Source organism: Orycteropus afer, unplaced genomic scaffold (genome assembly GCF_000298275.1).
Source record: "Orycteropus afer afer isolate SDZICR_OR568_19922 unplaced genomic scaffold, OryAfe1.0 scaffold00193, whole genome shotgun sequence".
NCBI lineage: Eukaryota > Metazoa > Chordata > Mammalia > Tubulidentata > Orycteropodidae > Orycteropus > Orycteropus afer.
Genome location: NW_006921780.1, coordinates 6377344 through 6382016, shown reverse-complemented (window position 1 = coordinate 6382016; position 4673 = coordinate 6377344).

Here is a 4673-nt window from a genome sequence, read left to right as displayed (position 1 = left end):
CAAAGGTTGGAAAAAGATATACCAAGCAAATGGCAATCATAAAAAAGCAGGAGTGGAAATATTAATTTCTGATAAAATTGACTTTAAGATAAAAACCACCATAAGAGATAAGGAAGGACATTATATAATGATTAAAGGATCAATTGAACAAGGGGACATAACCATAATAATTATCTATGCAGCCAATGAAAGAACCCAAAATACATAAATCAGACTTTAACAGAATTGAACAGACAAATAGATGACTCCACAGTCATAGTAGGAGACTTTAAAACACCACTTTCAATCAAAGATAGAACAACTGGAGAGAAATTCAACAAAGATGCAGAAGAACTAAACAATACAATTCACCAACTTGACCTTATAGACATCTACAGAGCACTTCATCCAACAACAGCACAATATACATTATTTTCCAGTGCACATGGAACATTCTCCAGGATAGACCATATGTTAGGCCACAAAGCAAGCCTTAATAAATTTAAAAACATTGAAATACCATAAAGCATCTTCTCAGATCCCAATGCTATAAAATTAGAAATCAACAATAGAAAGATCAACGGAAAAAGAGCAAACACATGGAAACTGAACAACACTCTCCTTGAAAATGACTGGGTAATAAAAGATATAAAAAATGAAATTAAAAAAATTCTTGAATCAAATGAGAGTGATAACACAACATAACAAAATCTTTGGGACATAGCAAAAGCAGTGATCAGAGGCCAATTTATAGCAATAAACGCACACAATAAAAAAGAAGAGCCAAAATAAACACCTTAACCCAACATCTCCAACAATTAGAAAAAGAGCAGCAAAAAATGGCTGCAGTCACCAGAAGAAAAGAAATAATAAAGATTTGAGCAGTGTGGTAATTCAGTTTGTATGTCAATTTGGCTGGGCCTGGTTGAGTAGCTGGGCAGCTGGTGATAGTTATTCCCCATGATGAGAATGGCAATCAACTCCATGGTGGGATCTACCACAAGCAACTGAGTAGCTGCCTTTGGGATGTGGTCTGCTTCCTGTATATAAGGAGAAGCCTTGGGGATAGTCTCTAGCTTATGGCACTCTTGGACCCTGCATGTAGCCGTGTGGTTGTTCAGCAAGCTGCCATGCTCTGCTGACCCTGGAACTTACAATGGACTTAAATTAACAGCCTGCCATGTGGTTTAGTAACATTGGGACTGTGCCATTTTCTTTGTCAATCTTGGGCTTGTTAGCCTCAGCAGCCAGTAGCTAGCTGCCTGAGTGAAGAGATGCCTCTAGCTTCAGTGGGCCAGGAGCACGAGGCAGAGCTGAAGTCCAAGGTCAAGTGGCTTTCACACAGTCCTTAGAGCCTGGCACTTGGAACTCGGACTTCTAGGCTCCAGAACTGTAAGAGAATATACTTCTGTTTGTTAAGGCCATCCCATTCGTAGTAGTATATTCTTGCCAGAGTGGCACTAGGTAACTAGAACAACAGAAATAAAGGAAACAGAAAAGAGAAAGACAGTAGAAAAAAATCAACAAGACTAGAATTTGTTTTTTTTGTAAAGATTAATAAAATTGACAAACCACTAGCAAATTTAACAAAGGAAAAGAGGGAGAGAATACAACTAACATGAATAAGAAACAAACTAGGCAACATCACAATAGAACCAACATAAATTAAAAGGATAATATCAGGATACTATGAAGAAATATACTCCAACAAATTTGAAAATCTAGAAGAAATGGACAGATTTTTAGAAACATACTATTTACCTAAACTAACATAGACTGAGGAGGAAAATTTGAACAGACCCATAACAAAGGAAGAAATTGACCAGGTAATAAAAAAAATTACCAGAGGAAAAAAAAAAAAAAAGAAAAGAAAACCTGGCCCAGACGGTTTCACTGGAGAATTATACTGAATGTTCAGAGAAGAACTGACACCAATCCTATCCAAACTATTCCAGAACATAGAAAAAAATGAAATCCTCCCAAATTCATTTTATGAAGCAAGCATAACCTTGATAGCAAAACCAAGCAAAGACATCACTGAAAAGGAAAACTACAGACTAATATCCCTCATGAATATAAATGTACAAATCTTCAACAAAATCTTAACCAGTAGACTCCAACAATATATCAATAATAATAATAATAATACAATATGATCAAGTAGGGTTCATCCCAGGTATGTAAGAATGGTTCAACATTAGAGAAACAATCAATGTTATCCATCACATAAATAAAACAAAGGAAAAGAATCATATGATCATATCAATTGATGCAGAAAAGGCATTTGATAAAATCCAACACCCATTCCTGATAGAAACTCTCAGCAAAATAAGAATAGAAGGGAAATTCCTCAACATAATAAAGGGCATATATGTAAAACCAACAGCCAACATTATTCTCAAGGGAGAGAGACTGAAACCATTTCCCTTGTGAACAGGAACCAGACAAGGATGAACTCTATCACCACTTCTATTCAACACAGGGTAATAAGACAAGAAAAGGAAATCAAAGGCATCCAAATTGGTAAGGAAGAAATAAAACTATCCCTATTTGCTGATGATATGATCCTAGACATAGAAAACCCAAGAGACTCAGCAAAAAAACTACTGGAACTAATTGAGAGATTTAGCATAGTGGTAGGATACAAGATCAACATACAAAAAAATCATTTGGATTCCTCTACACCACCAAAGAGATTGCCGAAAAAGAAATAAGGAAACCAATACCATTTACAATAGCTACCAAAAAATAAAATACTTGGGAATAAATCTCATTAGGGACACAAGAGACTGGTACAAAGAAAACTATAAAACACTACTTCAAGAAACCATTAGAGATCTACATAAATGGAAGAATATACTGTGCTTCTGGATAGAACATTGAACATTGTGAAAATGTTAATACTGTGCAAAGCAATCTATATATTCAATGCAATCCCAATCTAGATCCCATCAGCATTCTTTATTGTTGTTGTTGTTGTTATGTGCTGTTGAGTCATTTCCAACTCATAGCAACCCTATGTACAACAGAACAAAACACTGCCCAGTCCTATGCCACCCTCATGATCCCTACTAAACCTGAGCCCATCACTGCAGTCACTGTGTCAATCCATCTTGTTGTGGGCCTTCCCCTCTTTTGTTGACCCTCCACTTTACCAAGCATGACATCCTTCTCCAGAAAAAGGTCCCTTCTGACAACATGACCAAAGTAGGTGACACCAAGTCCGGCCATTCTTGCTTCCAAGAAGCATTCCGGCTGTACTTCTTCGAGGACAGATTTGTTAGTTATTTTAGCAGTCCATGGTACTATCAGCATTCTTCACAACTCCACAACTCAAAAGCATCAACTCTTCTTCAGTCTTCCTTATTAATTGTCCAGCTCTCACATGCATGTGAGGTGAGTGAAAATACCATGGCTTGGGTTAAGCACATGTTAGTCTTCAAGGAGATATCTTTGCTATTCACACTTGAAGGTCTTTTGCAACAGATTTGCCCAATGCAATATGTCTTTTGTTGTCTTGACTGCTGCTTCCATTGGCATTGATTGTAGAACCAAGTAATATGAAGTCTTTGACAACTTCAATCTTTTCTCCACCTATCATGATGCTGCTTATTGGTCCAGTTGTGAGGATTTTTGTTTTCTTTATATTGAGGTGTAATCTATTCTGTAGACTATAGTCTTTAATCTTCATCGTTCTTTAAGAATATGGAAAAAATAATCACTAATTTTATATAGAAAGGAAAGAGACCTCGAACAAACAAAGCACTATTGAAGAAGAAGAACAAAGTAGGAGATTTCACACTCCCAGATCTCAAAACCTACTATACAGCCACAAAATAGCCTGGTACTGGTACAAACACAGACACATAGACCAGTGGAAGAGAACTGAGAACTCAGAAATAAATCTATCAACCTATGGTCAGCTTGTTTTTGACAATTGAAATACATTAAATGGGGAAGAGATAGTCTCTTTAACAAATGGAGCTGGCAAAATTGGATATCCATTTACAGAAAAATGAAACAAGATCCATACCTCATACCATACACAAAAACTAACTCCAGATGGATCAAAGATTTAAATGTGAAACCTAAAACTATAAAATTCCTCGAGGAGAAATTAGGGGAAAATTTAGGGACACTAATTTATGGCATAAAAGACTATCAAGCATAACCTAAAACACACAAACAGCTGAAGATAAACTAGATGAATGAGACCTTCTAAAAATTAAATTTTTATATACTTCAAAAGACTTCTCCAAAAGAGTAAAAAAAAGAACATACAGATTGGGAAAAAATATTTGGCAATGACATATCTGACAAGGGACTTATCTCTAAAATTTATAGAAAACTCCAACACCTCAACAACAAAAAAGATTAACAATTCAACTAAAAAATGGGCAGAAGACATGAATAGTCACTTCACCAAAGAGAATATTCAAGCGGTCAGTAAATACATGAAGAAATGCTCATGATCATTAACCATCAGAGAGATGCAAATGAAGACAACAATGAGATACCATCTTACCCCAGCACTAATGGCGAAGTGCAACAAGACAGAAAATAACAAATGCTGGCAAGGCTGTAGAGAGATTGGGACTCTTATATGCTGCTGGTGGGACTGTAAAATGATATAACCACTGTGGAAAGCAGTATGGTGATTCCTTAAAAAGCTGGAATTAGAAATACCATTTGAC